This window comes from Carcharhinus amblyrhynchos, chromosome 6 (genome assembly GCF_965287045.1).
Source record: "Carcharhinus amblyrhynchos chromosome 6, sCarAmb.v2.hapA, whole genome shotgun sequence".
In the NCBI taxonomy this organism is placed as follows: domain Eukaryota; kingdom Metazoa; phylum Chordata; class Chondrichthyes; order Carcharhiniformes; family Carcharhinidae; genus Carcharhinus; species Carcharhinus amblyrhynchos.
Window position 1 is genome coordinate 15,476,032 of NC_137329.1, and position 13,888 is coordinate 15,489,919.

Genomic DNA, 13,888 nt, shown 5'->3' on the forward strand with positions numbered 1-13,888 from the left:
AATCCTAAACGACTTTGTCTGTCCTCATATGACAGACCTGCCATCCCAGGAATCAGCCTGGTAAACATTTGCTGCACTCCCTCTCTCGCAAGGAGCCATATCGAAGTAGGAATAGGCCATACGGCCCATCGAGTCTGCTCTACCATTCGATCAGTGGCTGATCTGTTTCTCAACTCCGTTCTCCCGTATTTTGAAAATCAAACATTATACCAACTCACCACAGTTCCTCACACTTAGCTCAAGATCGAGTTCAGTAGAGATATGAACAGATCATCTGACCACTATCTTGGCCAGAAAATGGTGCATGTCAGCAAAAGCTTAAGGAAAGGGGAGCTTAATAAGGACATCAATAAAATAAAACGTCAGCAATTATTTACATAATGTGTTGTCAGTGGATTTATTTGTTCAAAAATGTGAACTGGGTAATTTCTGGAGAGAAGTGAGAAGTTACTCAATTAAATCATCTTCCAAAATTGCAGTCTCCTTTTGGTAAAGATCAATGTAATATTAAATCAGCCAACAGTCAGTTGCATCTGTTCATTTTTCCATTGGAAGCCTCGAGTGACTTTGCTCATCTGTCAGAATCCTTTCATGATCACCTTGTGCAAAGACTAATGTAGGATTTTTTTTAAATGAACACACACTTAACTTGGGTTAATTGGGAAAGATCCAAACAAGGGAAGGTGCACAAAATGTCTTGTTACCAACTGTCATGGAAGACAACCTTGGGACGACATGGTGACACAGTGGTTTGCACCGCTGCCTCACTGTGCCAGGTTTGATTCCCGGCTTGGGTCACTGTCTGTGTGGAGTCTGCACGTTCTCCCCATTTTTGCATGGGTTTCCACCAGTTTCCTCCCACAGTCCAAAAGACGCGTTGGCGAGTTGCATTGGCCTTGCTAAATTCTCCCTCAGTGTACCCGAACAGGTGGTGGAATGTGACAACTGGGGGATTTTCAGGATAACTTCATTGCAGTGTTAATGTAAGCCGGCTTGTGACACTAATAAATAAAATAAACAAAGCTTTTAGAGACACATATACCTTTGTTGACTTTGCAAGCTGTTAGATAGGAGATGCCACATTTCAATATCATCAAATGGGCACCATTGTCATTTCCTCTTAAAATGACATTGGACAATGTTTATCTCTCCCCTACACTTTTCCCAGAGCCCTGCAAAATTTTCCTTTAGATAAACCATTTCATTTTGAATGTTACTATTAAGTCTGTTTCCACTACACTTTCTGACTGCACACTCCAGATCAATTCTCTCTGTTAGAAAAGTAATTTTTAATTGGAAGTGAAGTACTGTGGATGCTGGAACCATGAAAAAAAACAGAAAGTGCAGGAAAAACCCAACAGGTCTGACAACCTCTGTGGAGAGAGAAGTTAACTGCTGAGATTTTCTGGCCCCACCCATGATAGGGGATGGAATGGTGGCACAGTGGCTAGCACTGCTGCCTCACAGCACCAGGGACTCGAACTCAATGCTGTCTGTGTAAGGTAAAACTCTTCATTTCTCACCCCACAAATGCTGTAAGATCTGCTGAGTTTTTCAAGCATTTTCCATTATTTGAAATAATTCTTCATGCTTTCCACTCTGGAACCTTTTCCCCGTGTCTGTGTAGGTTTCCCCTGGGTGCTCCAGTTTCCTCCCTCAGTCCAAAGGTGTGCGGGCTGGGTTGATTGGCCATATTAATTTGCCCCTTAGTGTTCAGGAGGTAATAGAGTCATGAGTCATAGAGGTTTGCAGCATGCAAACAGGTCCTTCGTCCAAACTTGTCCATGCCATTTTTTTTTAACCACTAAGCTAGTCCCAATTGCCCACATTTGGCCTATATCCCTCTATACCCACCTTACCCATGTAACTGTCCAAATGCTTTTTAAAAGAGAAAGTTGTACCTGCCCCTACTACTGTCTCTGACAGCTCGTTCCCAGACACTCACCACTTTGTGTGTGAAAAAATTGCCCCTCTGGGTCTTTTTATATCTCTCCCCTCTCACCTTAAACTTATGCCCTCTAGTTTTATACTCCCCTACCTTTGGGAAAAGATGTTGACTATCTACCTTGTCTATATCCACCATTACTTTATAGATCTCTATAAGATCACCGCTAAACCTCCCAAGCTCCAGGAAAAAAAGTCCCAGTCTATCCAGCCTCTCCTTATAACTCAAATCATCAAGTCCTGGTAAATCTTTTCAGCATATCTTTCCTGATCTTTTTCTAGTTTAATAATATCCTTTCTGTAACAGGATATATGTGTGGGGTTACAGTAATAGCCTATTAAAGCCTGGATAGGATTGTTGTCAGTCCAGGCTTGATGGGCTGAATGGCCTCCTTCTGCACTGCAGGTTTTTTAAAGTTTTAAGTTTACTTATTATTGTCACAAATAGACTGACATTAACACTGCAATGTAGGGATTCTATGAGCCAATTCTATGAGGAATCACCAGGGGCGGGATGGAAAATTTGATGGACCAGCCAAGAGGGAGCAGAAAATCCTGGCCAACATTTCAAGTCCACATGACTCTTCCCCAGACTCGAAATGTTAACCCTGCATTTCTCTCTCCACAAATACTGCAAGACCTGCCGAGTTTTACCAGCGTTTTCTGTTGTTCTATATAATTCTTCTTGCTTTCCACTCTGGTTCTTTTGCTAAATATCTTAAGTCTGATTCATCAGTCCTGCTTGAAGAAAAAACTCATCTATTTGATTGAAAAGCATCATAATTTCAAACAGCTCTGTTAAAGCTCCCCTTAACCATCATTACTTTAAGGAGATCGATCTCAGTTTCCCCGGTCTTTAGTTCCACATAGCTAAACCCCTCATTCCTAGTCCAATCTGAGTTAATCTCCTCTGCGCCCTGGCTCTCCAAGGTTATGAGATAATTTGTTCTCCGCTATTTGAGGCACTTTATTTTAACACTGCCATATTGATAATCTGGATTGAGTTGAAATGATCAATGACTTTCTTCCTATGCAACAGCCATAATGTGGAAAACATATTTACTTTACTCAACAAGTCACACAGCTATACATTCCTATTAGCTCCATGATTTACTGAAGAAACAACCCATATTTTCAACAAAAATGGCACCACAAATTTGATGTTTAACTACTTTCAGATGCAAAACAGTGGTGTATTCAAATGAAAAGAAACTGGAAAAGGAGCAGTTCTTTGCATAATGTGCACTTTGAGACTTTTTTTTGCACAAGTGATGACTGTGTCCCTTATGGAAAGAGGTGAGAGGTCATTCAATGAACAGATTTGCCAACATTGCAGCTTCCTATTCGCTGCACATTCTGAAATCTTAAACTCTTTAATAGGAAAAAGGTTGAAGAATGAAAAATGCCACGGTGCCAATACAGCTCACTTTGATTGATATCTAATTTTTGGATCTATGCTTCAGACAGTGTTGTCTCCATCCTGTGCTCCTGCATCCTTTCACTCCCTCCCTAATCAGGAAATTTACTATTTCCTTCTTTGGAATTTTCACAGATCTTGCATTCATTCACACGCTTGGTCCTCAGGTTATTCGATAAATGTGCAACTCTAAATGTGAAGGGATTGAACTTAAGCCCATCTCGTGGTTTCCAGGTTACAATTATGCGTCTTGGTCATGCTTCCAAAAAACAAACATCTTAGTTTCCATCTTATTAATCACCAGCGCACAAATAATCACTTACATCAAATTTACCCCCTTCTAGTTTCTTATTCAGGAATTATTTCCTCATCATTTAGCTCCCTCCACCCAACTCTCATTCCTGCCATGTAAAGACATTGACTCCTTGTTGGGACAGTAACATTAGAGTCCATCAGCACTCCAGCAATGTAACCAATAATTACGTGAAACCTTCATTGAGTTTATTCATCTGCTGGGGGAGTCAGCTGAGGTCAATCTTGTCCTTGCCCATATGTACATTAACACACTATTTGATTAACAGTCATAGAATCATAAAATCCCTACAGTGCAGGAATTGGCCATTCAGCCCATCAACCCTACACTGACAGCAATCCCACCCAGGCGCTATCCCCATAACCCCATGTATTTATCCTGCTGTGCCACGAAGAGGCAACTTAGCATGGTCAATCAACCTAACCCCCAAGTCTTTTGGACTGTGGGAGGAAACCAGAGCACCTGGAGGACATGGGTAGAGCATACAAACTCCATACAGTTAGCCAAGGCTGGATTTGAATGTGGGCCCCTGGCACTGTGAGGCACCAGTGCTAACCATTGTGCCACTGTGCCATCCCGATCATGGGAAGGTAGTGCACCATGAGGACTGGCAGGAGCATTCTTTATTTTTAATCTGTTTCATTTCCCACAATAGTGAAAGCAAAAGCCTTCTCAATCAAGGCTGATATATATTTTTAAAAATAAGATTGTATTTGAAACAAAGGTCAGAAATCAGCTTATATACGACTCTTAGTTTTGGCAACTGAAGCACAAGTTGGATAGGTAGATCAGTCTTCTGTTCATGATATCTTTTAACAACCATAATGAACATATTGATAAAAGGCAATTTAATTTTGCAATAATTCTAAATGACATGGTGAATCCAAATGTGTAATAGATATAATTCAGAATGATTTACAGAGTCTTGAATGCTGGGCAGATAAGTACCACTGAAAATGAGTGTAATAATGCATCCAAGTAGGATAACTTTTAAAAAATAAGAATAGGTATTGCAATTAGATCCGACCGTGTTAATAATAAAACTGATAAGGAACTTTCATTTATCTATGGCTATTTTCACATCCTGGAAAGAATATCTCCTCATGTACTCTGTCATAACCCTACTGAACACCTCAATCAAATCTCCCTTTAATCCATTGTTAAGGTACAATTCAGAAACCCCAAAGTATGTTATGAAGCTCAACTAGACCCCACCAGTTTTTCTATTTTGGCATTAGTGTGAGGACAAAGTATTTCACTCTAGGTGTGATTCTGTTGACACACTAGGAAGCTTTTCATCACACCTACACTTATTTAAAAATACAGTTTAACTATAACAGATGAAATAGCTAAACCTTTACCAGCTTCATCCCATTTGCGAGCAAGTCTAGATTCTAGAATCTAGAATGCTGGGCATTGATCAGGACAATTCTTCAGTCCTGCTAATTTAAATAGAAACATGGTAACTAGAAGCAGGAGTAGGCTGCTCCACACATCAAGGCTACTCTGCCATCCATTTTGATCATGGCTGATCATCAAATTCAATCAGATAACATCTTGGCCTCAACTACATTCTGTGGTAGTGAATTCCACACATTCACCACCCTCTGGGTGAAGAAATTTCTCCTCACCTCAGTTCTAAAAGGTTTACCCATTTTCCTCAAACTATGACCCCTACTTTTGGACTCCCCCACCATCAGGAACATTCTTTCTGAATCTACCCTGTCTACCCTTATTAGAATTTTATAAGTTTCTACAAGATGTTGTATCACAGCTTGGTATGGCTCCTGCTCTGCCCAAGATCATGAGGAACTACAAAATGTAGCCCAATCCATCATGCAAACCAGCCTCCCATCCATTGCCTCTGTCTACACTTGCCACTGCTTTGACAAAGCAGTCAGCATAATTAAGGACCCCACGCATCCTGGACATTCTCTCTTCCACCATCTTCCTTTGGGAAAAAGACACAAAAGTTGAGGTCACGTGCCAACCGACTCAAGGACAGCTTCTTCCCTGCTGCTGTCAGACTTTTGAATGGACTTACCTTGCATTAAGTTGATCTTTCTCTACACCCTAGCTATGGCTGTAACACCACATTCTGCACTCTCTCCTTTCCTTTTCTATGAACAGTATGTTTTGTCTGTATAGCACAAGAAACAATACTTTTCACTGTATGTTAATACATGTGACAATAATAAATCAAATCAAATCAAATCAAATCAAGATTCCCTCTCATTCTTCTAAACTCCAATGAATATAATCCTAACCGACTTAGTCTCTCTTCATATAACAGACCCACCACTCCCAGGATTCAACCTGGTAAACCTTCGCTGTACTCCCTCTTTAGCAAGGCCATCTTTCTTCAGATAAGGACACCAAAACTGCATGCAATACTCCACATGTGGCCTCACCAATCCTCTGTACAATTACAATTTCTCCACTACTGACCTAGCTGAAGTCAACTTCCACAGAATAGGTAATTAATTAACCCTTTACTTTTACCAATGTAATCAAGTTGAACTCACCTCTACTTTTCCTTATGGAAACTTTAGAAACAAATGGATAGGAGTTGGCCATTTTGCTCCTCAAGCCTGTTCCACTATTTATTGAGATCATGACTGACCTGCACCCTAACTCGATTTACCCCCTTGTGCCCCATACCCCTTATATCCTTGGTTAACAAAAATCTATCAACCTCAGATTTAGGGTTAACAACCTTGCATCAATTGCCATTAGCGGGAGACAGTTCCAAATATCTACCAGCCTATGTGTGTGTAAGTGTTTCCTAATATCACTCTGCATATCTGACTTATTGGGTGGAATTCTCCCCAAAGAAAACTGAAAATGTCATAACAGCGAGAATAATGAAGAGATGCACGCTAATCTCTCAGGTGTGCTTTGCACTGCAATCGTCCCACATTCAGTCACTTTTTTGGAGAGTGGGGGCCTCGCTGCTGGTATTGGGAGTGGGGAGGCTACACATGCCAGTGAGCCCAGCTTCAGCACGCTTGGGCGCCATTCTGCAAGGATGCCTCGATTCCACAGGGCACAGGTAGATTGGCTAGCCATTTATCTCAACACTGCCAGTGGGACTTTGAGGTGTGCAGACTGGCTGCTGTATTTGCCTACAAAACAAGAGTGACTACATTTCAAAAGTAATTTAGCAGCTTGAGGATGTGAAAGTAGCCATAGATAAATGCAAGTTCCTTATCAGTTTCATTATTAACATGGTCGGATCTAATTGCAATACCTATTCTTATTTTTTAAAAGTTATCCTACTTGGATGCATTATTACACTCATTTTCAGTGGTACTTATCTGCCCAGCATTCAAGACTCTGTAAATCATTCTGAATTATATCTTACACATTTGGATTAACCATGTCATTTAGAATTATTGCAAAATTAAATTGCCTTTTATCAATATGTTCATTATGGTTGTTAAAAGATATCATGAACAGAAGACCGATCTACCTATCCAACTTGTGCTTCAGTTGCCAAAACTAAAAGTCTTATATGAGCTGATTTCTGACCTTTGTTTCAAATACAATCTTATTTTTAAAAATATATGTCATCTTGATTGAGAAGGTTTTTGCTTTCACTATTGTGGGAAATGAAACAGATTAAAAATAAAGAATGCTCCTGCCAGTCCTCATGGTGCACTATCTTCCCATGATGGGGATGGCACAATGGTTAGCACTGGTGCCTCACAGTGCCGGGGGCCCACATTCAAATCCAGCCTTGGGTAACTGTATGGAATTTGTATGCTCTACCCATGTCCTCTGGGTGCTCTGGTTTCCTCCCACAGTCCAAAAGATGTGCGGGTTAGGTTGATTGGCCATGCTAAGTTGCCCCTTTGTGGCACAGCAGGATAAATACATGGGGATAGAGCCTGGGTGGGATTGCTGTCAGTGTAGGGTTGATGGGCTGAATGGCCACTTTCTGTGCTGTAAGGATTTTATGATTCTATGACTGTTAATCAAATAGTTTTTCTTCCATCTTCTCCAATTTTTACAGAACCAGAGAATGATGTAATACAGAAGGAGGTCATTCAGCCCATTAACTGTGTATGTTCTATGAAGGAGCTATTCAATTAATCCCGCTCCCTTACTGTCTCCCCATCGCCTTTAATCTTTTCCTCTTAGTGCATTTAACCAATTGTGACCCTTCAGGAAGTACATTCCAGATCATAACAACTCACTGCATTGAAAAATTGTTTCCTCACCTTACCTCTGTTTCAGTTGCCAGTTATCATAAAGCAGTTTTCCCCGTTATAACCATTCTAGCACTGGAAAGAATATCTCCTATGAACTCTGTCATAACCCTACGGAACATCTCAATCAAATCTCCCCTTAATCCATTGTTAAGGTACAATTCAGAAACCCCAAAGTATGTTATGAAGCTCTACTAATTTTTTTATATTTAAATAATTTTTCTATTTTGGCATTAGTGTGAGGACAAAGTATTTCACTCTAGGTGTGATTCTATTGACACACTAGGAAGCTTTTCATCACACCTACACTTATTTAAAGATACAGTTTAACTATAACAAATGAAGTAGCTAAACCTTTACCAGCTTCATCCCATTTGCACTACATTTTTGCGAGCAAGTCTAGAATCTAGAATCTAGAATCTAGAATGCAGCACAGTAGCACAGTAATTAGCACTGCTGCCTCACAGCGCCAGGGAGCAGGTTTGCTTCTGGGCTTGGGTCACTGTCTGTGAGGAGTCTGCACGTTTTCCGTGTGTTTCCTCCTGGTGCTCCGGTTTCCTCCCACAGTCCAAAAGACATGCTGATTAGATGCATTGGCCATGCTAAATTCTCCCTCATTGTATCCGAACAAGCGCTGAAGTGTGACGACTGGTGGATTTTCACTGTAACTTCACTGCAATGTTAATGTAAACCTACTTGTGACACTAGTAAGTGAACTTAAACTTATCAAATGACACTGAAAGTCCTTTCAATGAATGCATGGAAATGTTGAAAGAAAAAGACACTTTTTTTTTAATGCCTTTCTAACTTTTCTCCTGCATTGCTTGCAACAGTGTCCTGAATAATAATCTTCAATACCTGGAGGTTCATGGATAATCCTGAGGGAATCTGGCAATCCTACCAGAGCAGACTATTCACCGAAGAGTCATCAGAAGAGATGTCCTTTGGTATGTTTGTAGACAGTGGAGGTTGGGTGAATAGAAGGAAGATGGGCAAGCAGTGCTTGTTGTGGGGCAGGATGTGGCTGGTAGAGATTGAGCAGGGAGAGGTCAGTGAAGAGATCATTTGAGGTTCTCCGATATCCAAAGTGTGGCTAATTTCTTTCAACATCAGCATGGTGAGGTATAGGTGAAGGGAGGCAACAGGCAATGTGGAAGACACCTTGCACATGTCGTGGTCATAGGATATGAAGTTTGAGGCTATGTTTGGTAAGATACAAAGTCTGTACTCCAGTGGGTTCGACCTGAATGAACCACAGAAGGGAATGAAGTAGGGAATAAATTACAGAGTTTTTCGCAAAATCAAAATAAGATGATTTTGGTTTTGGAGAAAGTTAGGAATCAAGAAAAATAATACTTTGATTAATAATCTCTTCTCATGGCTTTCAAAAAGACACAGGACAGCTAATGAATTAATGATAGTATAGTTACAGTGTGGGTGACTGCAACAGCTATTTTACACAGGCAAGGTTTGATAGGCAGCAATAAGACAAAGTACCACTTAATCTTTATTTTGGGGCTGTTCAAAAAAGTAGTGTCCAGAGTACCAGACAGGTGCATAGTGCACTGATCTATAATGCCTCTTTAATCCAATAAGGCAGGCTGTTTAAGTCTCAGTTGAATATCTGATCTGAAGTAATGCTATGAACAACTGTGATCTATCAGTAGATATTATGTGCTAAACTCCTTAAGAGGGGCTTGAATCGAGAAGCAAATCACACAGGAATGAGAATACTACCACTGAGCCAAGTTATAAACTAATTCTCTCCCCATTATTCCCTTCTGAACAGTAAAATGTCTCACAACACCAGGTTAAAGTCCAACAGGTTTATTTGGAATCACGAGCTTTCAGAGTGCTACTCCTTCATCAGGTGAGTGATGAGGAATGACCTCACTCTCTCACCCACTCACTTGATGAAGATTTGATTCGATTTGATTTATTATTGTCACATGTATTAACATACAGTGAAAAGTATTGTTTCTTATTTGCTATACAGACAAAACATACCGTTCATAGAGAAGGGAATGCGAGTACAGAATGTAGTGTTACAGTCATAGCTAGGGTGAGGAGAAAGATCAACATATTGCAATATAAGTCCATTCAAAAGTCTGACAGCAGCAGGAAAGAAGCTGTTCTTCAGTCGGTTGGTACGTGACCTCAGGCTTTTGCATCTTTTTCCCGACGGAAGAAGGTGGAAGGGAGAATATCTGGGGTTCACGGGGTTTTTAATTATGCTGGCTGCTTTGCTGAAGCTAGCAGGAAGTGTAGACAGAGTCGATGGATGGGAGGCTGGTTTGCGTGATGGATTGGGCTACATTCATGACCTTTTGTAGTTCCTTGCGGTCTTGGGCAGAGCAGGACCCATACCAACCTGTGATGCAACCAGAAAGAATGCTTTCTATGGTATATCTGTAAAAGTTGGTGAGAGTTGTAGCTGACATGCCAAATTTCCATAGTGTTCTGAAAGAGTAGAAGTGTTGGTGAACTTTTTTAACTATTCCGTTGACATGGGGGAAACAGGACAGATTGTTGGTGATTTGGACACTTTAAAAAGTTGAAGCTCTTGACCCTTTTTGCTTTGTCCCCATTGATGTAGAGAGGGGCACGCCTTCCTTTACGCTTCCTGAAGTCGATGACAATCTCTTTTGTTTTGTTGACATTGAGGGAGAGATTATTGTTGCCGCACCAGTTCACTAGATTCTCTAACTCATTCCTGTACTCTGTCTCGTCATTGTTTGAGATCTGACCCACTACGGCAGTGTCATCAGCATACATGAAAATCTAATTTGAACTGGAGGTCCCAAGTCATAGGTGTATAACGTGCATAGGAAATGGCTGAGAACAGAGTCTTGTGGGACAGCAGTGTTGAGGATGATTGTGGAGGAGGTGTTTTGCCTATCGTTACTGATTCTGGTCTGTGTGTTAAGAAGTTCAAGATCCAGTCACAGAGGGAGTTGCTAAGGCCCAGGCCACGGAGTTTGGAGATGAGTCTCATGGAAATAATAGTGTTGAAGTTGAGCTCTAGTCAATAAATAGGAGTCTGAAATAGGTGCCTTTGTTATCTAGGTGTTCCAGGCTTGAGTGCAGGGTCAGGGAGATGGCATCTGCTGTGGCCTGTTGCTGTGGTAGGCAAACTGTAGTGGATCCAGGTAGTCCAGGAAGCTGGAATTGATACCCCATGGCTAGCCTTTCGAAGTACTTCATAATGATGGTTGTCAGACCCACCAGCTGATAGTCATGAATGCACACTGCTTGATTTTTTCTTAGGTACCGGTATGATGGTCATCTTCTTGAAGCAGATAGGGACCTCAGATTGTTTTAAAGAGAGGTTGAAGATGTCTGTGAATAGCCCCGCCAGCTGATCCATGCAGGGTCTGAGTGCTCATCCAGGGACGCCATCTAGGATAGTCGCTTTCCATGGGTTGACCTTTGAAAAAAAAGCTGTTCTGATACCTACAACGATGACCTCAGGTACAGGTTCACCCAGGGTTTCCAGGATGAAGGGCGTGCTCTCACTGACCTCTTGCTCAAAACAGGTGTAGCTCATCAGGGAGGGGTGCATTGTAGCCAGGCGATTTTACATGCCTTCATCTTGTAGCCTGTTATATCTTGCAAATCTTGCCATAGTCGGTGGAGATTGGCGTGGCTAGTCTGGGACTCGAGTTTGGTCTGGTATTGTCTTTTGGTATCTTTGATGGATCTCCTTAGATCATATCTGCCTTTCTTGTATAGGTCAGTGTCACCTGACTTGAAAGCCTCAGACCTGGGACTTCAGCAAGCAGTGGATATCCCTGTTTATCCATGGTTTCCTGCTGCTTTGTCACAGAGCCTCCTGCACACTTACTAATAAAGTAGTTACTATAATGGCATACTCGTTCAGGCTGAAGCAGCGCTCCAAAAGCTCATGATTCCAAATAAACCTGTTAGACTTTAACCTGATGTTGTGAGACTTCTTACTGTGCCCACCCCAGTCCAATGCTGGCATCTCCACACCGTGGCCTCCTTCTGGAGGCAGCGATTTGTGCTAGTTTATTGATTCATTGGCACCATCTGTCCAATGATATTCACCCAACACTTCGTCTATGAGCTGAGTAGCAAAAACCTAAGTTGTCTATATCCAGTGAGGCAATTATTTACATTATCACCCATCAGTGCGTATCAAAAGATTGCAGACATTTTCTGAGATGGTTTCTACTATATTTCTGCAGTGGTGTGGAGATACTGGCATTGGACTGGGATAAGCATAGTAAGACACAGTGGTTAGCATTGCTGCCTCACAGTGCCAGGGACACACGTTTGATTATTGTATCGGGTCACTGCCTGTGTCGAGTTTGCATGTTCTGCCCATATCTGCCTGGGTTTCCTCCGGGTGCTCTGGTTTCCTCCCACAGTCCAAAAGACGTGCTGGTTAGGCACAATGACCATGCTAAATTCTGCCTCAGTGTACCCGAACAGGTGCCGGAGTGTGGCGACCTTGGCGATTTTCACGGTAACTTCATTGCAGCGTTAATGTCAGCCGACTTGTGACACTAATAAATAAATCTTAAACCTGCAATCACAAGTTCAAAACAAACTCTTTTGCAAATGAAATATGTAAAATGTCAATGAAGTGTTGCCAATAGCGAGGCAGTGGGAATATCTTTTCTGCCAGCAATTCTGGCTGGTTTAACTCTGCAGGTTGGGTTACTGAGCGTCGAAGCAGTCTGTATTCGTGTTTCATCTCGGTCCAAAAGCTCCCAGGTGACGCCTGTAGCCGCTTCAGTTATTTTCCTTTTACCTGGAGCAATCTCGGTCTACCTGTCGGTCAAACACACCCAGTTACCGTATTGTCCCGAGTAGTCGGCGGTCTGCCCTCTGCCGGCAGCCGCTTGTACCGTATTACATGTTGTACTCTTACCAACCTGCATTGAGCCAAGGATCTTCCGCTGGCGTTTATGCCTGTCAGTAACAGAGAGCGAGATGGGGGCTTTTTTAAAATGTATCTGTGTGAGCATTTGTTGGAAGAGAAAGTTTCCAGCCATTGTGCAGGCAGCATTGGGTGGCAGTGATTGAGAAGTGTGTGTGTTTGTGTGTTCAGTGCTGCACCGCGACTTCTAATCTCTACACGTTTAGATCGGAAAAGGGGCTTCATGTATATTGGTTCCAGTCCCCGAGCTCGCCAGCAAAATGGGTCATGATGCTTGAATGGCAGAGCTGCAGGCTACACCCCCATTCCAGATGTAAACAGGAAACCCAAACGGGTCTGAAATAAATTCACCGTTCTCTGCCTCCAAGGTTTTCTTTATGGAAACTTTATGATGTTAAATCGCCCCAGTCTCCCCGAAGCAGTGGACGCTTGTGACCCCGAACCGGCAGACAGCAAGCAAAATGAAAGCTGTGCAATGTGGGTTCCCCCGGTGTCGAACGCAGCCCGGGGCAGTATCCGCTTTTGGGGAGGATTCGGGTGCAGAAACTTGCAGCGAAACTCGCCGACTTTTTTCTTTACCCCTTTCCCCCACCCCCAGCCCCCTCTTTGCTTCCTTCCTCCCTCTCTTTTTTGATTTGATTTATTATTGTCACATGTACTGGTGTACAATGAAAAGTATCGTTTCTTGCGCGCTACACAGACAAAGCATACCATTCATAGAGAAGGAAAGCAGAGAATGCCGTGTTAATAGTCATATCCGGGGTATAAAGAAAGATCAACTTAATATGAGGTAGGTCCATTCAAAAGTCTGATTTCCTTCGTTTGTTGGTTAAAATCTCCAATAATGAGTTTATTTCATATCACACAAAGGAAGCGGGGGGGGTGGGGGGGTAGCGGCCAGCCAGTGCAGGACAGCGAGCCGAAATCTTAGAAGGCAGTCAGTCAGTGGCGTCGTTTGTGTGTGTGGTGTGTGTGTGTGTGTGTTTTAAGTGCAATACACAGATCCCTCCTTACATCCGTTTTGACAAATGATCTGGGTCGCTTGGCAAAAGTTTGGTTTCCTCGGGAACAATAGCTTAGCTGTATTACGGTAATTA